This window comes from Piliocolobus tephrosceles, unplaced genomic scaffold (genome assembly GCF_002776525.5).
Source record: "Piliocolobus tephrosceles isolate RC106 unplaced genomic scaffold, ASM277652v3 unscaffolded_41, whole genome shotgun sequence".
NCBI classification, from domain to species: domain Eukaryota; kingdom Metazoa; phylum Chordata; class Mammalia; order Primates; family Cercopithecidae; genus Piliocolobus; species Piliocolobus tephrosceles.
The window spans coordinates 269,127-296,673 of NW_022325420.1; the positions used below are offsets into that span (position 1 = coordinate 269,127).

Here is a 27,547-nt window from a genome sequence, read left to right on the forward strand (position 1 = left end):
TTTCTTTGTCAGCTTTGTGTAATATCAGATAGTTGCAGGTGTGTAGTCCTATTTCTGGGCTCTGTATTCTGTTCCTTTGGTCTATGTGTCTGTCTTTGTACCAGTACTATACTGTTTTGGTTACTGTAATCCTGTAATATAGTTTGAAGTCAGGTAACATGATGTCTACAGCTTTTTTCATTTTGCTTACAATTGCCTTGGCTATTTAGACTTTTTTTGTTGTTCCATATGAATTTTAAAATAGTTTTTTCTAGTTCTATGCAGAATATCATTGGTAGTGTGATAGCAGTGGTGTTGAGTCTGGAAACCTCTTTGGACAGTATGGTCATTTTAACAATATTCATTCTTCTGATCCATGAACATGATACGTTTTTCCATTTGTTTGTGTCATTACTGATCTATTTGAACAGTGTTTTGTGATTCTCATTGTAGAGATCATTCACCTTCCTGGTTAGCTGTATTCCTGGGTAATTTATTCAGTGAAAATTGTGAATGGGATTGTGTTCCTGATTTGGTTCTCAGTTTGCCTATAGTTGGTGTAGAGAAATGCTAGTGATTCTTGTGCATTGATTTTGTATCCCAAGACTTTGTTGAATTTGTTTATCAGCTAAAGGAGCTTTTAGGCTGAGACTATGGGGTTTTCTAGATATAGAATCATGTCATCAGCAAACAGGGATTATTTGACTTCCTCTCTTCCTATTTGGATGGCCTTTCTTTCTCTTGCCTGATTGCTCTAGCTAGGACTTCCAATACTACGTTGAATAGAAGTAGTGAGAGGGCATCCTTGACTTGTGCCAGTTTTCAAGGGGAATGCTGCCAGCTTTTCTCCATTCCATATGATGTTGGCTGTGGATTTGTCATAGATGGCTATCTCAAGAGATGCAGAAAAGGCTTTCAATAAAATTCAACTTCTCCTCATGTTATAAACTCTCAATAAACTAGATATTGAAGGAACATACTTCAAAATTATAAAATCCCCATTTTATTGTGACAGAAACTGAGGCAGAGAGCACTTAAGTGTCTCATTACACAGGAGAGTTGATGGAATGGCTTTCAAATATAGGTAGTTTGGTTCCAGAATCTTGTACTCAAAGCCAGTCTTCTATTCTACTTTAGCTAAAAAGCATCAATGTTATTACTGAAGTAACACTTTTGTTTCTTGAATTCAAATGGGAATATTTCAAGGAAGTTCCAAGATTGAAGATGAATTATCTTTAAAACAAAGGTCGAATTTTTCAGTTAAAATAAACTGTGAATTAACAACTACCACATTTTGGAACTTTTCAGTACAACAAGGCTGCTGACCCACTGTAAGACAGAGCGATAGAGGAAGGCTGAGGCTGGCACCAGAGTGAGCCAGTGAAGGACTAGAGAAGCTCTGCAGCAGTTTTTGATGACAAATAGATTTGTCAGGCAAGGCAGCTGGATCAAGGGATATGGTTCTTTTTTTTTTTTTTTTTTTTCAGAGAAACAGTGGTAGCAGAGGTTCAAGAAACAGCAAATTAACTTGAGGTGAGTGCCCTCCTATAACGGGCAGTCTGGATTGTATACCCCTTGGTGATTTAGTAGGACAGGCAGGTGTAAATTACTTAAGGAATTAGTCTAATACTAGCAGGACTCTGGCCATAGGGATAGGGTTAAAGAAATAACTCAAGAGTTTTATGTGCTAAAAACAATAGACAAACAATATCCCTCCCTCCTCCCTGTTGGGAAAAAAAAAAAAAAAACTCTGGAAATAACTTGAATTGCATAGTTAGTTAAATAACTAATGGTAATAAGCCTCCTATAATTGAAATCAGGGAATATCCCTAAATAAATCACCAAGTTACAACATTAATAGGAGCCCTTACTATTTATTTCTCACTATTTCCTTTCATTTCTTCTGGTTACTTTTTAAAAAAAAAAAAAAACACATGTTTTACAGGGAATCAATAGCTTTTAAACTATCACCTTTGTAATACTGAAAAAAAAAAAGACACAGTTGGAATATTACATTTAGTTTTGGTTTGCACATTACCAAATACATATAAGCCAACTGGATGGAGTTCAGAGAATAGCAAGAAAAATTATGAAGATGAAAGGATTGATTTATTAGCCATGATTAAAGGAGTCAAATATGTCCGAAGGGAAAGGTGAACGTCATGACAATAGCTCAAAAATATCCGAACAGGGTAAACTCCCCTGAAGAGGACCATTTTTAAATCTATATAACAGCAAGTATATCTTGCCAAATAGATTTTGTTTAGAAAGAAAATGCTACTTTATGCATTTACAGAGACAGTGGAAAGAGCTGCTCTAATGTAACTTATTGTATGCTTTCTCCTATTTTGAAAAGGACCAGTGCAATCTGAAGTAAAATACAGGTTATTTATATTCTTTCTATCACAGAGATTTCTGCCATCCTTGGAAAGGAAGCATCTGTGATAGTAGTGCTAGAAGTATGCCAAAGTATAGAATTGTTGATAGCTTTAAAGTAAATCTGTCATGCTCTGACTTATAGCTACTTAATTTTACTGCTAGGAAGTAAGAGAACCCTGGCGGAAAAGGAGACTTGCTTCAAAGTAGCAAAGAATGGCAGTGGCTTACGTTTTGGTATTTTGTTTGGTCTGTTGGTTTCTACACATTCTCATTCCTGGAAAGTACCACTGAGATTTAGATGCATTGGGACTACATTATTTCCTAGCCATTTCTTGTTTAGTAGTTTTTTCCTTGTGAGAGAGATGCAGGTTCCTTTCCTGTCTCTGTCACTTACTAGCTTTTTGACATGAGGATAAAAACATCTTACCTCCCTAACTTCAAGGATTCAGTGGTATATGTGTGTGTTCGTGTGTGCAGTTGTTGAGCTCATAGAAAGTGTTTAGTTAGTTCTGTCTCCTTGCCTACTCACCATGTTTCTCTATCCAACTTTATAAGCTCTATTTAAACCAATTTTGTACAAGTTCCTGATGTTGCCAATTTTTTAAATTTTTCTTAAAAAGCAGAAAATGTGGATTCTATGTGAAAATTCTCAATTAAAAAGCACTTTTTAAAGGTTTAAGCCAAGCCAGAAAAAATGCATATATTGTGTACAAGCCAAACAAAATGCATATATTCCCCATATATTTACCTAAAATGATTCTTTCTACAAAGAGTTACACACACACATATAATAGTGCAATGGCTAGTTCCTTCTAAAAAGCAGTGAGGAGAAAGTACTATACTGTAGCTTGGCAATAGTCCTCTCTGAAGTGATCTTTAAGTTCTGCTACTATAATGTCATGACATGACATTTTCTAATAAGCTATGCTTCTTTCCCCCTTTTTCCTTCTACCCCAGCATCTATTGTGTTCTATACTTATGACCAGGGGGTAAGGTTGTTATAGCATGAATGCAAGTAAGAAAATAAAGTCCATTTGATAATCTGGATTCTTCCCTACAGGAAAGGATTGTAGGAATTAATCCCTTATTGTCATTCCCAAGATATTACAGTTCTCTGATGGAGAACAGAAAGAAAAAGCAATGGGGAAGAAAAGGAGGTAAGTGTTAGGAAGTGTTCATGAGGAGGGGCTCTTGAATGCAGATCTTTTTGTCAGAAGCACCACAGACAGGTTGAGGACCTAGTAGCAGAGAGGACCTCACCCTCATTTTTGAGCATGCAGCCTCTGAGGAGGGGGCAATTAACGAGCAACTGGCGAAAAGAGGAGAAATGACAGTGTGGAATATTGGGAAAACAGCACTGGAGACAATGCTGCTGAATGAAAAAGCATCTAAAAGTTGCCCATCCTGACTTCCTTGAGGAATGGGTGTTTAACTAGAAATTAAATTTCTTTTCAGAGAAAGAAAGTTACATTGTACACACCAAGTTTGTGGTCTTTGAAACTTACTCCTATTATACACGTGTATTTGTTGTTGTTGTTATGGTGAAGGACATTAACTTTGTGCCGTAATATGGAGGTAAACAGGGAATGGGGGACAGCCTGATGAGAAAGATCCACTTCAAGTACCATTGACGATGAATCGTATGAATCTTAAACATGGACAAAATAGTTGTGCAGACAGGTGGTAAGGATTGTGCAAGATGTTGCAGCCTACACCACAATGGCAAAGTACATGTGTGCCCACTCAAAAGTGGAGGAATGGAATGCCGGGAGTGACAGAACCAAAGCAGTCAGGCATGATAGAAACATTTCACCTTAGATGACTGAGGGTGAAGGGTGCCTCCAAAAATACACAGGGAAAGCAAGAAGAGCTGACCTTGTAGAGAATATGCAGATGTTTGGAGGACAAGTTGAATTTTTAAGATACAGGTAGGTCATGTAGCAGAGCTGTCAGGCAACTAAATTGAAACCTGAAGGGGAATGTTGAGACTGGGGTTGGAGATGCAGGTGTCAGTGGTATAAATGTGATAACTGAGTCTGTGAATCCAGGTGAGACTACCTAAAGAACAGGATGGAGCAAAGAGGTCCAAGGAGACAATCTATGTTTAGAAGGTAGGAGAAAGTTTGGAGCCAGCACATACAGCAGAAAAACAACGTCAGAGATATGGGAGGAGAACAAAGCTGTACCGTGTGTTGGAAATCAAAAGTTAAAGATGTTTCAAAAAGAAGTGATCAGTGAAGTCAGACCCTGCAGGAAAATGATGAGGTATGGGTGTTTAAGACTATGAGCCAACCTGTTGGTCTAGTCAGCTAGAAGGTTAGAGACCTTAAGATGAACTATTCCCCTGGAATGGTGAGGGCAAATGATAGGCTGCAAGCCTAAGAAATTAATAGCTATAGAATTAATAGCTGTGGATATAGATACAGTCTGTAAGAAGTTTGGCACTGAATGAAATAGAGAGTGATGGCTGGAGTAAGTCAAGCAAAGCATGTCAGGAAGTATCTAACTTAACGTAGACCTTTATATCCCAGTGTATATGTGTAATAAATTTAAAGGGTAGGGAGGATTATTCTGAAGATAAATTTATTCTCCAGACCTTGCTGAAGTACTATCACAATAGTGTGCAGAATGGAATGTTTCTGGCACCTTCCTCTAAACAGAAACAGAAGTTTTTTTCATGTGTCTAAATCTTTAAGCCTTTAATTATGAAAATCACATTATTTTGTTCATATCCTTATTTGATTTTCTGTTGTTTACATGAATTAAAATGTGTTCAAATGTTTAAGATTTAGGCTGAATAACAACTCAATGGTAATGACTTATAAACCCAACATAACAGTTTATAGTTAGTTTCTTAGTCAACATGTATTAAAGGTCATTGTTCTTTAGCCCTGTCACAAAGTAGTAAGGGAAGTAATACATTTTAATTAGTATAACACAATGACAGATAAATTATATTGCTTTGATAGTCTGAAGTTTTGTTAGTAAATATTTAACGTTTTAAATTATTCACAATTTGTAATACCTTGCAGTTTTTTAAGGGAAAAAAATGAAACTCACAATGATTGCACTGTGTTCTGTGATACATGCTGGTATCTAAAATTTCACTTTTAAAGTATAAAACTGATTTACTGTTATGTTTTTCTGTTTATTGTATGACTTTCACAAATTATATGTCATTTGGCTATTCTCTCAATGAATGAGATTGCTTGGATTTTCAGAATCTTGGAGTAATATCACATGGTGGTCCAAAAGACCAGATGATATGTAGCTTTCTTCCTAACAAATTCCCAACAGTTTTTCACTTGGGCAAATTGCAAGAGATGTGTGTGATGATTCTTAAACTGACTCATTATGTTTTCATGTGAGTAGATTATCATCACACTGCAGGAGAAACAAGTGTTTTCAGCTGATGGTCTATTTCACCTTTCTCCTATTTTTTAAAGGGTAATGCATAAATGAATTCCCCAGATTTTAGAAATATATTTTTTTCTGGGAAAATATCAACAATGAAATAAAACTAGACTTTTAATGTGGTAGCTAATTTGATTTTCTTTAAAAAATTCTGAGGCTCTTTACTTAGTTTTTCTCCATTATATTTTGAAGCCAATGGAACAATAATATCCTGAAATAATTACTTTAATGCATCATGGAAAATCTAGAATTACAAATTCTAGACAAAATCTAGAATTACATGATACATTATCTGTGCACTCTTGTCTCTAAGGTTCTCCCAGTGGATCACACCTTGGCACACACTTTCTGTTCTTCCTTCACATACTATTATCCACCCGAGATTTTCAATGCTCCATGAGTTTTTCTTTCCTACTACACAATGGAGAAGTGAAGAGAGAACAGGAAGAGACTTCAATGTGCCCTTTATGATAGGAACAGAATATGATTTTCAGATGATCTACCTATAGGCTTTAAAATTAATACCTCATCTCCAATACTTCCAGTGTAGCCTGAGACATGGAAGGTGGTTACTTTTAAAACTAACTAAAAGTAATGTTCTTAGTTACTTTTAAGACTAATGTAATGATTAGCTGGGATACGTCTTAGCATTCTCTGAAAGGATCAGATCAGATTGGTCAGCCAGGGTTAAAACTGTGACTGTGCGACATTTGATTTGGGTTTTATTTCACCTCTAAATGGACTTGAGGCTTTTTTCACAGGGTAACATTTTAAACTATAATTTTTCCATCATTTTCAAGAAATAGTTAACAGTAAGGGTTCTATTGTACTCAAGCAAACTGTATGAGATGATGTGTGATGATTCTTAAATGGATTATTGTGTTTTTGTGTGAGAGATGATCATACTCTTGCAAGAGAAACAATGGTGTTCAGCTGATGCTTGCTTTATATATTTGTAAAAGGTGAATGGTTTCCCCAGTTTGCTTGACATGCAAGTATATTCTTCAGATAGTCTGTAAGGTTTACGAGCATTTCACTCACCATCTAAGAATAAAGAATATTCTATGTAGAGGGAACAATACAAAAAATACTGTGTAACTTGAAGTTTCCAGTAGCTGAAATTTTGAAATATTTATGTATCAGTTGGTAAAGAATGACTGTCCTCAGGAAAATTAAATCATATTAGAATCTCAATTGTTTTTTGGATGGAATTAAAGATATTTGTTTGAAATACATTTCTCAAAAAATATTCTCTGTGATCTGTACATACATTGTTGATTTTTAAAGATAACCATAAGATGTTTAAAAAATTTATATATCAGCAAGATACCATAAAAAGTCCTCTTCAATTTTCTTTCTAAGAGATGTTCATCATCTCTTAACCAAAATATCAGCTTGACTAATATTAAAAGTTTGCAAATACTGTTGCTTGCATGAATAGATTTCTAACATTTTAGTCAACCTTTAGTAAAATTGTTAAAAGCTATATCATCCATAAAGTATGATAAAGGTTCAATTATTAAGCTCCTTTTACAAATAAGAAAAATAAAACACAGAGTGGTCGAGTGACTTTCCATAGGTCACACACCTAGTTCCTGGCAAGGCTGGCATATTTTTGTCAGATAACTCTAAGTCAAGGAATATTAGATGCATATTAATTGGGCATATTGTAGTCTCACAACTTTTAATATGGTTTTGAATTAGATATTCTTAGAGGAAGCTAGTACCTGGAAATTTAAAAGTCACATTTATTCCAAAATGAACCTGGGAAACTAGGGGGACATTTATGTCTATATCAGCTGTCACACAAGCTTACTTCCCTCATAAAACTTTTGTGCCCCAGACCCTTCTAATATATTGCATATTTCTGTTATTTTAGACAATAAGAATCAATAAAAACCACTGTAAAAGCTACAGTAACATTAGAATATGTCAGCCCATGCTAAACACTTCGATTCAATGAGAGCTTTTTTTTTTTAGTTTTAATGATACTACATTTCCCACCCCCCGCAAAAAAAATACATATAAAATTCGTAGAAATTGTGCCAGAAAAGTTAGTAGACTATGTTAAGGTATTTTGTACTGCATTAAAAACAGACCAGCTCTTAGCAAAATTAAAGAAATTCACTTAATAGAGACAGTAATTGGTAATAATAGGAGTGATGTGGCATTTCAGCAACCTTCCTTCCTTCCTTCCTTTCTTCCTTCCTTCCTTCCTTCCTTCCTTCTTTTCTTACCTTTATTTCCTTATTTCTTCCTTTCTTTCCTCCTTCTTTGCCTCCCTCTCTTCCTCCCTCCCTTTTTCTCTTCCTCCTATCCCCTTTTCATTTCTCCTTGTCATTATTTGTTCTGTGGTTATTGAGTGTCATTATGTTTCTAAGGATGAGACTTCTATTTCAACTGATGTTCAGTGTAGCTTGAAATGGCATGCCACAAAGGAATAGTGCTGGTCAGATTGTAAGTTCCATAGTCAGCTAACCAGTCTGAGCTTAGATTCTAGTCCTCCCCTTTCTATTGGGATTACTTTGGGCAAGTTACTTACCTTGTCTCTATGATGGAGATCATAGTACCTACTTCACTGTGTTATTGTGAGCATTAATTAGACAAGACAAGCTTCTATGTAGCTTGAGGACCGCTGTGCCTGGTACATGGAAGGTGTTTGAAATATTAGTTTCCTCCTTTTTTCCTCACTCACCTTTATGCTAGCCTTTTTTTTCTTCAAAAAACTTATTCCTATTTATTATCCTGAGTTCCTATCTTTGTCTTTTTCAAAGAAAAAAAAATACTCAGTCTTTTTACAAAGCCTTGCAAAACTGTATGAATCATCCAAGAAATTGCAGTTATTAATAGTGAGATAATTCATAGTAATTATGTGCTGTAGAACCTACAAACTTTCCCCAAGTGCTGAGTGCTTATCTAAACTCTTTGAGCCTAGAAATCACTGGGCTTACTACAACTCAATGGGCTTTATCCCTGAAGACATAAAGCTTCCATTCAGCATAGAAATTCTTTTTTCACAACTGTCACCAGGAAATAAAATGACATATGGCAATAAAAATTCTACATTTTAAGTAATATTTGCTTCAAAGTTTTCAAAACATTTAAGATCTAGAGTTGGTGATAGTTGTCAGCCAAGAGATACTTGTTGAATATTAACTTGAACATAGGTTTGAGAACATAAAGGACCCTTGACCTCAAAGGTTTCCCAAGGAAAGGGAGGAGGACAGTATATGCTCTCAGAAATTCCAGATGTCCACAGAGTATTCCAGAAGGCTGAGAGTCTTCTGTAAATTCCTCAAGGTACAGATTTTGTTTCCATGTTCTCTCACAGATCTAATAGACCAGGCAATAAGCAGTGGATAAGTGGATGAATAGCTATAGAAAACTGTTCAAATAAATGTTTCGATTATGTGAAATACCTCAGATGTTAGGGGGGACTGGATATGAATAGAAGAACATAATGATATTTGTTTTCTATGTATTTTAATTTCCAGGATTTCAATTTTGCTTTCAATGCTGGTTTATAATATGAACTGAGAATAAAGCACAGAATTAGTTTAAGTTCTGGTAACTGAAATAGTATTAGACTGTTGATGATTAAAGATTCATACAATTCACTTAGGGGTAGAGAACGACTGTTTTCCATACTTCTTTAAAAATTATTTCTTCACTTTGCAAGGCCGAGGCAGGCAGATTACTTCAGGCCAGGAATTCAAGACCAGCCTGGCCGACATGGTGAAACCCTGTTTCTACTGAAAGTACAAAAATTAGCCAGCCATGGTGGCACATGCCTGTAATCCCAGCTACTCAGGAGGCTGAAGCAGGAGAATTGCTTGAACCCAGGGGACGGGAGGTTGCAATGAGCCAAGATCGTGCCCCTGCACTCTGGCCTGGGTGGCAGAGCGAGACTCTGTCTCAAAAAAAAAAAAAAAAAAAAAAAAAAGTCTTTTGTGTGACTCTTTTCTTTCAAAAGCAAGGGAGCAGAACCGCAGTTGTATTTTTTAATTGGGTGTGGGAGTTTTGATTTAGCCATTTTTTCTACTATTTAAGTGATAGATTCCTCTAATAAAAAGGGGAAAAGAGTGTCTTAAGTCTGCTGAAAAATCTGAGGGCAAACCAACAGGTTTTGTGAACAGTTACAATAGCAATGTAGTTGAAATTTTTGTTTCATTTCGTATAAATGAGACATAAAAAATATTGCTATTTTAATTTAACCCTAAAGCTGCTTTTAATTATTTCTGAGTTTCACCACACCTATCAAAAGCCACATAGTGTTTAATCTTTCTTGCTAAACTTTAGAAGGAACTCATTTTTCCTCTTAATAAAGTTTGCATTATATTTCCTACAGAAAGCTAGTGAGTGAATTTTCTGTTTCTTCCAGCTTTAGCAATATTAAAGATAATTCTAACTATTTTCTGAGTTATACTCTTTGTACACTTCACAATTGCCTTAATCAAATTCTGGCAATAAAAATAGAGTAAGAACTAGAGGTGAGGGACCCCCCCAAAAAAAAAAATCATTGTAAAATAGATGTAGTAGAAGTGTGCTTAATTCTCACTGATGGAAAATTAATGAGAGAGTAGTAGAATAAATAGGTTACTTTTGCTCTTTAAAACAATTAAGTTTCTTTAACAAGGTAAACTTGATCAAACCTAGAGAAGGAAACAATATTCACTATTGGATTGAGTATATACTTGAAAGAATAAAAATAATTGTTGCTATGTCTGGAACCATGTAATTCCTATGGTTAAGTGAAGAGTGAAGCAGGCACATGGATTTCTTTATGAAGAAACTAACCTCACTCTTTTCTGTGGTTAAATCACACACTAGCTTGCAGCAAAACCTTTTAGACATGGACGCTGTTTATCATAAATGATCTCACAATGGGAGCAAGCGGAAGTATGGTTCAGTACTATCCTATCACCACCCCTGAGACCCAAAGCAGAATCAAATTCTCTAGGTTAATAGCATCAGTTCTATGTGTGAAGAACAGTATAAGGTTCCTGGAAATTTTTAAGTGGCACAAACAAATATAAATGTTCACTAGACTGAAATTATAGCAAATGATGTGTCTCTATACAGAGATGGCAAAAGATGCAAGAAACAGTCCACTCGCTCTTTAGTAAATATACCTATGTATTTCATAAATGACTGTGACAAATAGCATAGAAAGACGTTCATTGTAGAATTATTTTAAAGTATCTATTTTTACTCCAAACAAGTTTAAATTTTAATTCTAAAATCTCTATTAAATCACAGAGATAGGAAAAATAAACATACAATATACAAAGCTTGATGCCTATAAGGCATATTGTTATTTATGTAATATATAGGCATATTTACTAAAGAGTAAGTGAATGGACTGTTTCTTGCATCTTTTGCCATCTCTGTGTAGAGATATGTCATTTGCTATAATTTCAGTCTAGTGAACATTTATATTTGTCTGTGCCTATAAGGCATCAAAAATCGTTGTTTTATTAGTAATAATTAAGGACATAATTTTAAGCTGTGAAATCAATAAGTAATTCTGGAGGTTTTAGTATTAAGTAGATGGAGAAAGATAACGTTCAACATGCCAACTTTCTACCTTAATTCCCTGTCTCTACAAAGCACTGTAATTCGAGAGTGCAAAACTCACCAAGCAACTACACTTGGTGAGCATGGGCAAACTTTGCATCTACTGGGGGTTCTTAGGAATGAATTACTACTGCAGATATGAATCCAATTATCACAGTTTCCTAATGGATTTTTAGATCCACAGCATGTTGCTGCTAACTGCAATTCTAGGCTTAAACAATCCATAAGTCTCATTCCAGTGAGAAGAAAGGAAACAATGTGCTGGGAAAATTTTCATGGTCAGGTTGTAATCTGACATGGGCATTTTAAATGTTTTGCAAGCAACTAATTAGTCATATATGATAATGTATTAAAGTATTGAGAACTACATCCAATAAACTGGATATAACACTATTATAATAATTAAATTTTTTTTTTTTTGCTGGCCATTCTTCCACAAGGACATTAAAAAATGGACTAAAAAAAAGTATTTAGTTTTATCTGCTTTCATTTGTTTCTCTTCCCAAAATTATTCTATATCCAAGACCTTGTTATTTATACTTTTGAGCAGATAGGCAGAAAAATTTGCAAATCTTGTCCATACTTTTGTCACAGCCCTTTATTCCTTCTCTGTCTTTAATAAAATGTGTTTCAAATTTTGCTTCAATACTTGCAAATTACCTAAATATTGTGTGCATGGGAATTTATAGTAAACTGCTTTCTCCATAACTTAAAAAATCTATTAAATAATATTTGAATGTTGTGTGTGAGACACTAGCACTTATCTGTTATTTTGAAATGAGTCCTGATAGCTCTGTTTGTAATTCCTGATATTTTATGCATCTATGAAAAAGCTGTCCCTGGGCCAATATAATTTTTTAATTTCCTGGTGCCTAGAAAGCTGAACACCAGCATAATATATATTCCTTACAAGATTTCCACATATAGGACATTATACACACATCTACCAAAATTATCAAAATCAAATATCAAATGTTATAGATACCTGCAGTTTATTGAAGAAAGTCTTCTGTGAGACCCTAAAAAATAAAAAATTTGTGCATCCTATAAATTTGCTTTAAATATTTTTATCTTAAGATTACCTTTAGCATGTCTAGTGGTTCTGGTTTCATCAAGCAATCAATAGCTGGATTTCTTACACATATTTCAAGTAGGTTAAATTTATCTCGTCTTTTCTAGAGGAGAAAAAAATTATTGACCCAGTTTCTCAAGAAGGTAAAAATCCAGGATATTTGTTTAAACGTATATCCATTGTGCTGGGTCATTGTGCTTCAAAAGAGTCTGCACATTAGTGTGATCTGCTCTGATACTTCCTGCTTCCCTGCAGCATAAGCTGTAAACTGGCCAAACCTGGGCCCACCCCTGGGCTCTGGAGCACATTCATTCATTCTAGATGCAATTTTCTAGGGTACAGTGGGTACCCACAGGGTATAATGGTCATCAAAATAGATATGATTTTTCTCTCCTGCTCTTGTGGAGTTTAAAATGTATTTTATGATCTAGACATTAAATAAGGATCCAAAAATAATATAATAATTACAGATTATGCTAAGTGCTGTAAATGAAAAGAGCAGGCTGCTACAATGGACAATGGTAAGGAGCCCAGTAGGTCGGTAGGATTGTCAGAGGACATCTCACAGTGAAGGGTATATTTTAACCAAGAGGAAGCCAGTTTTGAGAAAGGCTGAGGTAAGAAAATCCCAGGTATAGAAAACTGCTGGTTCAAAGGTTTGTGGCAAGAAAGAGCTTAGCACTTTTGAAAACAAAAACAAAACGGAAAGACCAGTGTGGTAAGCGTGGTTGAATAAGGGAGAGGTTGATATATGAAGACGATGGACAGGTAGATGGGGGCAGATCACATGTGCTTTGTAGGTAATGGCAGAAGTGTTAGGTTTTGTGTTCATTGCATCTAAAGGCACCTCAGCCTCATAATCTCCCAAATTAAACGTGTGATCTTGTCTGCATCAAGCAGTTCAGCCAAGAGCAGTAAACACACAAGAGCAGTAAACACTCTTAAGTCTTTCAAACAGCGTTAATTTAATAGAGAAAATTACTTGCAAGTGATAGAAGAGTTAAGAAGCAAAACAAAGTATACTTTTGCAACCCATAATTATAAAATCTCTACTAACCTGCAGGGACAAAGGGATGAGCTGGCTTTTCAGGTCTTGGTGCCCTCTCACCCCATTTTACAATGTGGCCATAAAGTTGGGAAACATAGACTTTATTTTATTTTACAGATTATGCAACCAAACATTATGTGCTTCTTGATATGACGCAATGAGGAAGTTCACAGGACTTCCTAAATAAATGTAATATTCACGTTTTGTCAGGCTCACAATTCAAACAAATCAATTGTTTAAAAACATAAACAATAAGAGTAATTTAAACACTGGATATTTGCTTCTATTAAGTCACTATTAATTTTTCTAAATTGGATTGGTATTTTGGTTATATAAAATAGTGTTTGTCTTTTAGAAATATGTATCAAAGCATTTATAGATGAAATGATACAATATCTGGAAATGACTTTACAATACCCAGTGAGAAGAAATCAGGGAGCAGAAGTTTAGATGAAATAAGGTTGACCATATGTTGATAATTGTTGAATATGGAGGTTGAATCCAAATTTATTATTGTTTTATTCTATGAGTACTTAGTATGTGTGTGTGTGTGTATGTGTGTGTGTGTACATATATATATACATAATGGAGAAGGGGGTATCTAGCCCTTCAAGTATTTATCCTTTGAATCACAAACAACGAAATTACACTATTTTAAAATGTACAATTCAGTTATTGTTTACTATAGTCACTGAATCTAAATTTAATCTATTTTTGTTTTGTTTGAACTTTTCTACAAATAAAACATTAAAAATAAATACATTTGTGGGAATGAATGACACATCCTAGAGACAGATTGTGAGGAGAAAAACTAAAAGATTCCAAAACTGAGCCTTGAGGATCATAACATTTAGAGATGGGGAAAGGGTAGAATCAGAAAAGAAAACTTAAATGGAGGAGTAAGGACAAGAAAGAAAATCAGGAAAGTGTAGCATGGCAAAGCCGAGAAGGAATGGGAGTAGTGGTAAAATATGGGAATTTCGCTGAGAAATAGACTTAAGATAAGGACAGAAAAATCCTTCTCATCTCAAGTGATTGAGGCTCAGATATGCCATTATGTCATTGGCAAGAAGTTGTAAAGAGGAGAGAAGACTGGGATTTGAGCTTGGGTAAGGGAGGTAATGCTCCTTGCACATGAGTATTTGACTCTGCCAGGTTTACTACTAAAGAAAACTGAGGCAAAGACACAAGCCTGGGCAACAGTAACCTTGCTTCCCATTTGTCATCATCTCTTGTCTAATTATCTCAGGAGCTGCTAACAGAGTAGCGACTATGCCTTGTATCATAGGATCTGGGCATTTCTGAGTCCTTCAGACATATTTTCACATAATGGTGTTCCATTCTACCTTTATTTCCAACATCTTCCTTGCTCCAAGATAGCTCTCTTCATTTATGAAGATGAAGGATACTTTGAAGCCAGTATGAAGAAGTCCTGTAAAATCAATGAAGGCGTATTAATCCATTCTCCCACTGCTATAAAGAACTACCTGAAACTAGGTAATCTATGAAGAAAAGAAGTTTAATTGACTGACAGTGCTGCAGGCTGTGCAGGAAACACAGCTGGAAAGCCTAAATGTACTTACAGTCATGGCGGAAGGAGAAGGGGAAGGAAGAACATCTTCACGTGGCAACAGGAGTGAGAAAGAGCGAAGGAGGAAGTGCCACACATCAGTTCTCATGAGAACCCACTATCATGAGAGCAGCAAGGGGGAAATCCACCCCCATGATTCACTCCCCTCCCACCAGGTCCCTGCCCCAACCTTGAGTATTACAATTCAACATGAGATTTGGGTGGGGACACAGAGCCAAGCCATATCAGGTTTGTTAGAAAACTTAATTTAACCATGATGCCTCTCAATTTATGAAAAATAAAGAATTTGCCCATAGGTGATTTTTAAAGTCATCACAATTTTTGGAAAGGAAATGACAGTGATTTTAGCCATACTCTTATTCTACTTTCTTAAGAGGTTTCTTTAAATATATAATTTGCATTTATTGCCTACTTTATCATCTTAACTCTGTATCAATTTAGGAAATGGATACAAAGATTTGTTTATTCATTCCACAGATATAAATTCTTGCAATAAGTATTTACTGAGTGCCTACTGAGTGTCAGGTATTATTATAGACACCAGGCAACAACAGTGAACAACAACTCGGCAGCAAACAAAAAAAGACAAAAATCTCTGCTTTTGTGAAATTTACATTAGGATTGAAGAAACAGTTAAATAATTTTAACAAGTAAATATACAATATGCCACATAATGATAAGTGCTCTGAAAAAAAATCAAACAAGATAAAAAGACAGAGAATGAGAAGGGGCACTATTGTAATAGTGGTGAGGGAAGCCCATTTGATGAGGTGGCATTTGTGCAGAGACCTGAATGAAGTGAGAAGGGAAGCCTTTCAGCTATCTGATACAAGCACATCCTAGGCAGAACAACAGTGAGTGCAAAAGCTCTGGGGTGGGCACATGCTGGTGATTTGAGAAACAGTGAGTAGAGCGGGCATTGTGACTCTGGCAAATAGTGAGATAGCAGAGAAAAAAAAACAATGAGATGGGTGCAGAAAGGTTGGGCAATGGAGACAGATCATGAAACACCTTGCAAACTATGCTAAAGACTAGATTTTAGGCCAGGCGCAGTGGCTCACGCTTGTAATCCCAGCACTTTGGGAGGCCAAAGCGGGCAGATCATAAGGTCAGGAGTTCGAGACCAGCCTGATCAATATGGTGAAACCCTGTCTCTAGTAAAATAAAAATTAGCTGGGCATGGTGGTGTGTGTCTGTAGTCTCACCTACTCAGGAAGCTGAGACAGAAGAATCGCTTGAACCTGGTGGGAGGAGGTTGCAGTGAGCCGAAATAGCACCACTGTACTCCAGCCTGGGCAACAGAGCGAGACTCTGTCTCAAAAAAAAACAAAAAAAAGGACTAGATTTTATTGGACAAGGGTCAGAGGGATTGGGTGATTTTGAGAACAGGCATGGCATTATCCGATTTAGTTTTTAAAAAGGTATGTCTGAATATTTTAAGCTGGATGAGACCGAGCTTTTCTCACTTCCAGACCTATGTGTTCCAGACACTAAACTGCCCCTAGTGCCAAATATTATTTTCAGGAACTAATTTCAGTTCTAACTGTAGTAAAATTAGAGAGGCAATGTTTTCCTAGACTCAGGAAAACTAGAAAATAAATAAATAAATAATTTTAAGAAAATACTTTTCTTTTATCTACTTTTATTTTCCAGTATCAGAGAAACATATATCATTTTTTTGACCATCAAAAACTTCTCTTTCAAATAATGCAGTCTCTCAAACTCTGAAGAAATGAAACCAGCTCTGGATTATTCTTCCACATTTAGCAAACATATAAAATCTGAAACCTGAATGTGATGACAGGATTTTATTAAATCCTAGTGAAGTCATCTAAGTTAAGTTACAAATTATTTTACAAAAGTCATACACACACAAATCAGATTTTCCCCATCCCACAGTCAGTGCTGAGTTTTAAAGCCTGTCTGGCCAGTCTTGGCTGTTATAGTATTGTTCCTTTAGCCTATAAATGCCAAGGTTGCTTGGAGGTAAAGGCCATGTGGTTATAGCAAAATAGAGAATTAATGGAATGAGGAAAATGTTCCAAAATATTAAAGGATAGGTGCTTGGGGGAAAAAAGTAAAAGAACTATTTGATTCATGGTTTTTGCCACCTTTTAGAATATAAACTGCAATCCAAACTCTTCAAAAAACACCGAGCATAGAAAAAGATAACGTTTTTAAAGTTTAACAAATAGTTTGCAGATTTATAGGGAAATTCATGACCTGGTGAGCAAAGGATACCGTAAGTCTACACCCTGCAGTCTGCAATTAAGCATATCAGAGAAGACTTCTTGGAGGAAGTGACATCTGAGATGATTTTGAAGGACCAGTACAAGGCAGGCTGAGGAGAAGAATATTATTTTTGCTAGGGAGGTCTTTGAATTGAAACTTGGGGTTCTTTCTATGGCCATTGAAATAAGAATGTGACAGCACAATTATGTACAATCTGCGTTCATTTTTCATTCTCTCCATCACCTCTCCCGATCCTTCTGGGGTGGTGGAATGCCTGTGGCTTTCGGACTAGCGTGGCAAAACAGAAAAGTTCTAATTCACTTAAATTTGGGTGGTTATTGGTTGCATGCCTCTGTGGTTCTTTTTCGTAATTTTGGGTCCAAAACTCTGAGAGGTATATCAGTTTCAGACCTTGATCAAAATGTATTTTTAATTGGTGAGCTCATCACAGAAATTGAGAAAGATGGTAGAAAGAAAAAGAGGAAATGCTATTATTTGAACAATTCAGTTTTTGAACTTTCCTTCAACATTATTTCCCTGGCTTACCAACAAACTGGCACTACAGTTAGGTCCACAATAAATATTTCATTTTAATCAGAGTGTTGTTTGATCTCTTATCTAGATGGCAGTAAACCAGAACACTTCCTTGACAATAAGTGATATAAGTAGACCTTACAAATACATTGAAAATATCTTGTGCAGTGATCCCATTTCTGGCATTATGAGTAAATTGGAGACCCGAAGTGGAAAGTAATGAAATTGGAGAGGGGAAATCTGTGAAGCTTTGACATTATATTTGAATCTGCAACTATTAACTACTATGCCCACTGGCTGTTTCCTAAATACAATTGGCTTTTTCTTGGGTCATCTTATTCTTTCACCATTTCCCCTCATCCTTTCCTACAAGGCATGTGTGCATATAGAGTTTGAGTATACCTAATCTGAAAATCCAGTATCTGAACTGCTCCAAAATTCAAAACTTTTTGAGTACTGACATGGGGTTCAAAAGAACACTCACTGGAGCATTTTGGAGTTCAGATTCTTGGATTAGGGCTGTTCAACCGGTAAATATTTACTGCAAATATTCCAAAATCTAAAAACATCTGCAGTCCAAAACACTCTGGTTCCAAATATTTTGGAAGAAATATACAATCTATAAGATGGATGATATGCATGACTGTACATGTCGCTTAGTGTCTGTGCTCTCTAGAATCAAGCAGGACATCCCTTGAGTAGCAGAACTAACCTTAAGTTGTTCTTTGTACCCAACACATAGCTTAATATGATGAACAAAATGTTTGGCACCTTATGTTCAAACTTGAATAACTACAGGTCAGGCTTTGAGGGGTAAAGCAGACCAATAGTTATTTAGAAGTCAAGAGAATATACAAAGAACAAAAAGATAGAGGGAATTTTTGGAAAAAACTATCTTTTAGTCATTTATGCACTTGAATACAAAACACATACTGTAAAATAAATAAAAATATTCATGCCTGATGACAAAGAGAAGACTCTTATATCAAAATTTTAAGACAAACAAAATAGATATGATTTTTATGTTTTCGTTGAGGAGAAGCAGAGCACTTTCCCACTGATTTTCTGACAATTTGTCATCAGGCTGAACCATGTATTTTCTGGGAACTTGATCAAGTAAAATCATTCTGGGACACCAAAGTGCTTTCAAAACCTAGATCAGGTTTCCTTTTGGATCAGGGATCTGACCAAGAGCATATAGAACTCTTAAGATGGATTAATTTTTACTCTGTTCTTCTGATCTGTTTCATTTATCATGTAATAAGTTGACAAAGGGACTGAAATACACAGAGACATGGAATTTTGGGGTTACCCAGAAAAACCTCTACTGACTCAGTCAAATTTGTGGTTTATATTTTAGCCATTGCTATGGTTAATTTCTGTTTGTTTTTACAATGCATATGAACAAATGTTTGATGAAAAAATTAAAAGAGAAGAAACCAAAAGTGAAATGTGAGCACTGTTAGACTGGCCAACATTTATTAAAGATACCAAGCTAAATGACGGAAAATGTGAACAATCTGGGTTACTTTAGTTGAAAAAATAAACCATTTATAGTACCCTAATACCTTTTAGGCTTCTTTAGTAGATGTAAAAGCTTTTCTTTCTTTTGTGTCAAAGTTCCTATTGGGTTGCTGCAACTAATAAAATCAAAATCACATTAATTCAATTTCTCCTTTAATTGCTTCTTCTCATGGATTATCTGAAAATTTCAGCAATGACGTGGTATCCGCCAAGATTCTAAAGAGTGGGCCAGAAGCAAATGAAGGGCGGAAGAAAAGTAGGAAAATGAGGGAAGTTGTCATTTCTGAGCAACTACTATGTGTTAGTAGGTGCATAGCCTTTCAATAACCCCACTATGTAAGCGTTGTTAACTCTACAGAGGAGGAACTTAAAGTTTTAAAAGGCTAGTAACTTGCCCAGGGTTAGTGGTAGTTAAGATTTAATCTTACTTCTGATTTATGTCAAATTTCTACTGCTTCATATCTCCTGTAAAACTCAGGTACAGGATTAAGACATGCCCGATAGAAAATCTCAGAAATAAATTGGAAGTATTTTCCTATATGTATATAATGAAATAAGAGTTAGAAATTAACATCTGTAGACTTCATTTATCTGTACAGTCATGGCCTCTATTAACACGGATGAGCAAGCACTGACCCTCTCTCTCTCTGTATATCTATATATACAGGGAGAGATGTGCTCTGTTGCCCAGGCTATACTACAGTGGTCTATCTCGGCTTACTGCAACCTCTGCCTCCTGGGTTCAAGCAATTCTCCTGCCTCAACCTCCCAAGTAGCTGGGACTACAGGTGCCGCCACCATGCCCAGCTAATTTTTGTATTTATTTTAGTAGAGACAGGGTTTCACCATATTGGCCAGGCTGGTCTCAAACTCCTGATCTCAAGTGATCCACCTGCCTTGGCCTCCCAAAGTGCTGGGATTACTGGCACGAGCCACCATACTCGGCCTATAATATATTTTGAAATGATAGCAGTAAAAAGTGTTCATGGCACTACCTGGATAATGGTGATTAAATATAATTTAATTAACATGGACCAAACTATAGATTTATTTTACCATTTTTTCAGGTGATTGAAGCAGAGCATATATGATCTCAACATATCAAGACTGTAACTGAGGATTATTTCATTTACCAGGTGTATGGTTTGGGGTTTTGGTTTTCTGTTAAATCTGTCAAGCTTTTTAGCTCAGTACGTCTCATTGCTTATTTAAAAATGTAATATGATGTGAAGGACAGAAATGAATTCAAATGTGTGTATTGGGACTTTCTAATGTCTCATAAAATAAGTTTTTAATTTTTATAAATTCGTTAGAGAGAGCTAATATGATCTGTTTTTAAAAACATCCCTTTCTTTCATTAGTTGTTTGGTTTTTGTTTTTCTGTTTTGAGACAGGGTCTCACTCCATTGCCCAGGATGAAGTGCAGTGGTGCTTTCACCATTCACTGCAGCCTCAGCCTTCAGGGCTCAGGTGATCCTCTTGCCTCAGCCTCCTGAGAAGCTGGGACTACAGGCTTGTTCCACCATGCCAGGCTAAATTTTCTGTTTTAAAAATTTGGAACGCTTCTTGAATTTGCATGTCATCCTTACACAGGGGCTGTGTTAATCTTCTCTGTATCATTCCAATTTTAGTATATGTGTTGGTGAAGCGAGCACCATTAGTTTTTGATATTATGATTTTCTTGCTTAGTATACTACAATGTATAAAGTACCATACTAAAGTCTCCTGTTTTGTTTACTAGTCTGTTAATTCTTTCAAAAGAGGAGATACAAATAGAAACATGTAAGATCTCAGACCTTTAAGAGACATGATAAAATATCTACACAGATATCTATAACATTAACCGAGGAAATCTTTGTGTAGAGTTAACAGCTTAATTTTGAAAAAACAAAAGACAATTTAAAAATATTTTGCTTTATTCTTTCCATGGTTTAATTACTATCATTTTAAATCACCTTTCATTATACAAAAACACATATTGAAACAAAGAACTGCTCATTTTCTAGTGATTACAGATGTATCAACATAGATAATATTGATAATTCCAGCAAAAATTTAATTTTAGAAATCTGATCATTTGAAGTCAAAGGAGAAGTACATCTAACACACTATGCTAGGTTGAGAATATGAAGTACTGCTTTAAATGTTTGCTCTGGAACCAAATGTAGAAAAGTTTAGACGAGTCATGGGCCAATCATTACTGAATTCACCTCAAGGATATTTTCACTCTTCTCTACTTGGTAATAACCACTAAGGGAATAGGGAAATTTCCACACATATGTAAAAAATGTGAAGGATTTCCAGATAGATATGCATCTTGAAGAAAACATTTATCTTCAGTGTAAAAAATTCAATAAACATAAGTTAATTTTTCTTTCAAAAACACTTCTTGCTACTTTTTCCTGGTGTCTTGATTTCTAACAAAACCTCAAAGTTGGTTGGTGTTTGGTCTGAATTGTATTTCTATGAGTGTGCTGTAAATTGGCCTTGGAGAAATAGGGGTTTTCTTGAGTCCAGGAAGCCTTGTTGTGTTGTTTGGCTGTTACTTGGTGCCTTGACTATAACACATGAAGGGACTATGTGGCTTAGGTTGCTGCTTTCCTAGAAGGCAGGGGGAGATGGTGTTTAGTGGGTCTGCTGCTTGAGTAGGCCAAAGAAAACCTTGTTGTAAGTAGCGCCTCAGGGTGGAATACATTCTTTGCCAAGCATGTCATTCAGTTTTCAGAAATAATTTAGCTGCTTTGGGATGTGGAGAGCAGGAAGGAATTTTGCTATTGGCTGCTGGAATAGCCCTGGTGAATAAAATGGTGGGGAGAAGATTGCTGAGAACGATCTGTTGCTAGGAGCTGGGGGGAGTTGAAACTTCAGTCTGCTCAGTTGGCACTAGCTATATGCAGTCTGTTGTGGGCCCTGTGAGAGAGCTACCTGCAGGCCGCTACTCCGTAAGCAAACAGCCTCCATTGTACCTTCTGACTGCTCGCAACCGTCAGGCAAATGCTTAATCAGCAGCTTTTGAAAAAGAGCATGATTAATAAACCCATAAAACTTTCTTCTCTGATTAAAGCCCCAACTGTGTGGCAAAATCTATTAGAGCTTAGTTAGAGACCATTATAGTAGAGAAAATAAATTATGAAAGGGCAGATTTGTAGGCACTCTAGGAAAACAGATTTGGCTGGACTTAGTCCTGTCTCCCAGCTGTGAGAATTAAATAGGAGTCTGGGGACATGTAAAAGTTAGTGCAGGACGTAGTTGTAAGACAGCAGGGAAAATGCTATGACTGAAAGGCAGCAGCTCTCTATGAAACGCACGTTGATTTTCAAAGGCTGAAGAGTGTTTCTTCAGTTCCCCATGCTACTGTGCGCTGATAGAGAATAGATGAGACCGAATTTTAGATCACACTAAAGTTTCCCTTTTTTTCAGCTTTATTTTTAAACCTTTTCCCACAAGTCTAGCTCATTAGAGCAAAAGAACTTTAATGAGATAATGGGCATAAAGTCAGTCTGGAAAGTTGAAAAAAAACACCATTTGGTTGTCATTACTGGACTGAACTCAATTTTCGTTTTGTGCATTTTTATTAAAGTTAAGGATATCAAATATAAATGTTGATCAATGTTTACTTCTCCAGAATTGCACACTAAAATAATGCATTTTCATAAAGTAGCTAATCCACAAGTTTCCAGTTAGTAGAGCTTTGTTTTTACTTTAGTTATTCCTTAAAAATAATCTTTTTTTTTTTTTTCTAGAGAGTACCCAATCAGTCCTGGTACTATTAGGAGAGCATTCCTAAAGCAGGTTTTAAAAGTAATAGCAAATTAGTGTATTGACTCTCATTTTAAAATGTATTACTTTATGCTCATTTACTTACTGCTTTACTCTATAAATGTTTGTTGATCATGAGCAATACATAAGATCACATGAAAGTACTTCCAGGGATACAAAAATAACAACAGTACCACTAATACCTTTACTGTGACTGATGCTATGGATAACACCGAATTACTTACAAAGGGCAAACTATACATCAAGCACTGTTCTCAACACTTTACAGAAACTCATTTATTACCCACAACAACCTTTAGAAGTAAGTCCTATGATTATCCTTTACATACTTGAGGAAACTAAGGCACAGGGAGGTTAAGTAATGCCCCATGTTAAACAGCTAGTAATGGGCAAAGCTAGGATTTGATTCAGGCAGAATAATTGCTACAGTTGAGTGTGTGCACATGGGTGTGTTTTGTGTGTGTATGCGCGCGTGTATGTGCTTAATAGAGGTAACAGTAGAAGAATGCTTAGAAAAATGCTGAGGGCAGAGGCCGTAGAATTCTAGTTATTGAGAGAGCCATGGAACTGACTTGAACCATGAACTTTGAGTAGGAGCTGGATGTGCAGAGATGGAAGCTGAGCCTGGCAGTACAAGAGTAGCAAAGCAAGCTGTCCAAACCCCCTAATCTGGGGAGTATACAAAGTTGATTATGGATGGTAAGGTCAAGCTAGTAGATGAAACCAAACTGTAAACCTAAGAATCAGACTAGGAAGTGTGACTTTTGTTTAATGCCAATGGTAAATCATTGATTTTTTTTTTTTTTTTTTTTTACTATTGGGGAGATATGTTCAGAAATATGTTTCAAAGTTTAAGTCTAATAACAATGTGTGGTTAGATTGCAATAGAGAAAGACTGACATGTGTTTAGAATAAGATTTCAATAAAAAGTCAGAAAATAGTGTTGAGGTAGCAGTTATTATGCAAAAGACAAGGTAGTGTCAGCAGAGTTTATTGTTTAGGAAAAAATCACTCAGTATCTTATACCTTGGCATTTATAAACTAGACAATCTCAAAACGTGTTATTGAACCAAACTGACAAAATAAGAAGGCTTTATTATTCAAATACAAGCTTCTGAGTGTCATGAGTACACACCTTTTTTGATGCCTTTTTATAGCTTCTTAGATAAAAGCTCATTTTTGATAGTTACATTCGGTATGGTTTCTTGGGCACATGCTATGTTTCTGTGTGAAAGATGAGTAAATCAGATCCATTTTCGTTGTAGTTTTCCCCAGATGGCAAGTGTGAGTGGAGCAAGCACACTTTTGCCTGATTGGAAGCATCTGCAGTTTATTTGCTATGGTGTTGTTCCTTATTTTTTTTTTTTTTTTCCCTGACTCATGCTTAACGGAGTGCTGCCCAATCCTGCTTATTTTCTTCTCACTGCAACTTTCATATCAGCTGCCACTGGGGTTGTCTTCTTATTACTCTCTGAAATTCACTGTGCCAGAGCCTTCTCTGCTGCTCATATGAAATGCAGCTAACTCAAAGCCCTTCATGTAGCTGTAGATCCAGGTGGTTACAAGATTCCACGTGCTGGCATAATGATATCACAGATATGGCATGACCTATCAAAGCATGTGATTTTATTTTAAGTTTTATTCCTATCAGTAACTGAATACACTGTCTCTATCAGTTATTTCTGAACCTGTTACATGGACCTTCAAACCTGGGAAGATTCCTCTGAAGCAAATGTGATAATAGTAGGGATTTTAACTTCTGCTTTTTTCCCCTGCCCACAAAGGGGTGGTATTTTACGTCACGAGAAACAATGATGATGCCTTTGGCAAATTAAATTCAATGCCAGGGAATAACTCTACAGTCTATAAGTGCCAAAAACTATTGAAATTCACAGAAATGGCATCAGAATGATTGCTTCGAAATAGGAATTACAAGTGCATTTTAGCAGTTGTAATTGCGGAGCTAAGAAGAACATAACAAGAGGTCTTAGACCATCAGTAGAAGCACATCATTGCCAGGAGTAGTTCTCTATGATTTATAGGCTGAAGTAGTGAATGGACAGTAGGGACAGTCCACACATGGGGTATAATAATGAGTAAGAGTGTGAACACCTTGGAGAATAAGATTCAACTCGCTGGCTTTCCCAACCGTAATAATTCAGTCAATAATGTTGAAAATATTTTCATTGGGTATATGATCTTTCTGTGTGCTACAGAAAAATACAAATATAGGGCCGAGCATGGTGGCTCACGCCTGTAATCCCAGCACTTTGGGAGGCTGAGGTGAGCGGATCACGAGATCAAGAGATCTAGACTGTTCTGGCCAGCATGGCGAAACCCATCTCTACTAAGAATACAAAATTAGCTGGGCGTGGTGATGCGCGCCTGTAGTCCCAGCTACTTGGGAGGCTGAGGTGAGAGAATCGCTTGAACCCGGGAGGTGGAGGTTGCAGTGATCCAGGATCACACCACTGCACTCCAGCCTGGCAACAGAGCAAGACTTCATCTCAAAAAAAAAAAAGGAAGAAGAAAAAGAAAAATACAAATATAGAAAAAAGTTTCTATTTTCTAAGTCAGTGTCAGCCAATGGAAAGATAGTGTGAACCACATACGTAATTTTAAATTTTCCAATAGCCACATTTTTTAAAAAAGTAAAAAGAAAGAGGTGAAGTTAATTTAAATAATATGTTATTGGACCAAATATATCCAAAATATTATGTTTCAAGATATAATCAATATAAAAATTACTAGTGAGATAGTGCACATTCTTTTTTTATTTTGTCTTCTGAACCTGGTGTGTATTGTACAGTTAACAGTGCATCTCGTCTGAGGCTGGCTGTGTTTCAAGCGCTCAGTAGTCACATGTGGCTCATTACTACCGTATTGGGCAGCACAATTCTAGGCATTTAAAAAGCCACCTGGTATGAAAGGTTTTATATGATGATAAAGGTGCATCCATGTAAGATTTCCATAACATTATCATATTCCTCATTTAATGAATTAATTAGGGCAATGTTTCCAAGAGTATGGCCAGAGAAACATCACTTTTCCTATAAAGTATTATGTAAAAAGTGGTGTGCAAGGATATAAGATCAGAGACTTCTGGGTTAGCCCTAGAACTTAAAGTACAATAAAAGAAAATAATAATCATCATAGTAATTTTCATTTTTATTTTTATTTATTTTGTGTTCTCCTTAATTAAAAAAAAAAAAAGAATTTTTCTTCAGCCTCTCTGCTGATGAAAACCTCAGGTGTGTTGACGCATACGCGGACTTCCAAGAGGAGAATGTGTATACATTTCCTATTCTCAATTGGTCGTGAAATTGTTTTTGCATAGAGCATCTCTTGGGCCTAGTGTTACAAGGAATATACTGTGGAAAATGCTGATTTAAGCCTCAAATAAGTGATGTAGGAATTTGGAAATAGGAAAAAGGCAAAATGGAGAGGTCCTGGGAGCCTTTTTTGGAATGCAGGTGTACCTTCAGTTAATTCTTCTCAAGTGTGTACAGCAGAATTTATTACAATATTTGGCTTGCTCTGCACTTGGCTGTCTCCCCACAAGTTTTTAAGTTTTTTATAAAAAAGTCTTATTTATATTTTTATACCACATTGGACCAGGCACAACTATCAGTAAATATTTGTTGAATTGAATGAAGCAGAAAGTTCAATACAGACCAGTGCAAAGTGGGGAACTTAAAGAGAAAGGAACTTCTCTAGCCCAAGAAGAGAAACAAATCATACCAAGAAGTTAAGGTCAATGAGGAAATGACAATGAGAGCAGTAGTGTCATCGTAGCAGTGAAGGGCCTCTCAGCTCCTCTCAGACATTCAACTTCAGAGTCATTCACAGAAGAATATCCACATTAAAGGCAAATCAAAAGAGGATAGAGCAGTGAAGAGAAGGTTAGATAGGGCAAAGCAGATAATCACACGTCAAAAGCTAACAAAAACCTACCTTCACTGTAACATGTGTGGGTGTTTCTGCCTTTAATAGATCAATCTCTAGATTTTTGAGAAAATCATATCTGAGATACAAGGTAGGAGGAGGTGCACATCAGATGGGAAGGTCAAGAACAAGAGCGTAGGGAACAAACTCTAGAAAATGTACTTTTCTATCCAGATACCCCAAGAAAGACAAAGTTATAGAAATGAATTATTATAGAGACCAGTCTGGTCAACATGGTAAAACCCTGTCTCTACTAAAAATACAAATACTAGCCTGGTGTGGTGGCACACACCTGTAATTGCAGCTACTTGCGAGGCTGAGGCAGGAGAATTGCTTGGACCTGGGAGGTGGAGGTAGCAGTGAGTCGACATTGCACCACAGCACTCCAGCCTGGGCAACAGGGTGTGTGAGACGCCATCAAGAAAGAAAAAAAGAGAGAAAGAGGGAGAGAGTGGGAGAGTAAGAGACAGAG

The 27,547-nt window shown here is 36.2% G+C and overlaps 1 protein-coding gene and 1 non-coding gene across 10 annotated transcripts in view; one reads left to right on the plus strand and one right to left on the minus strand.

Annotated features, from left to right (window-relative positions):
• LOC111550158 (cadherin-like and PC-esterase domain-containing protein 1) overlaps positions 1-27,547 on the plus strand; it is a 304,071-nt gene that overhangs the window by 178,896 nt on the left and 97,628 nt on the right. The window lies entirely within an intron of this gene.
• LOC113224836 lies at positions 20,899-21,005 on the minus strand. The gene has a single exon (XR_003309443.1). It is a non-coding gene; the product is annotated as a U6 spliceosomal RNA (small nuclear RNA).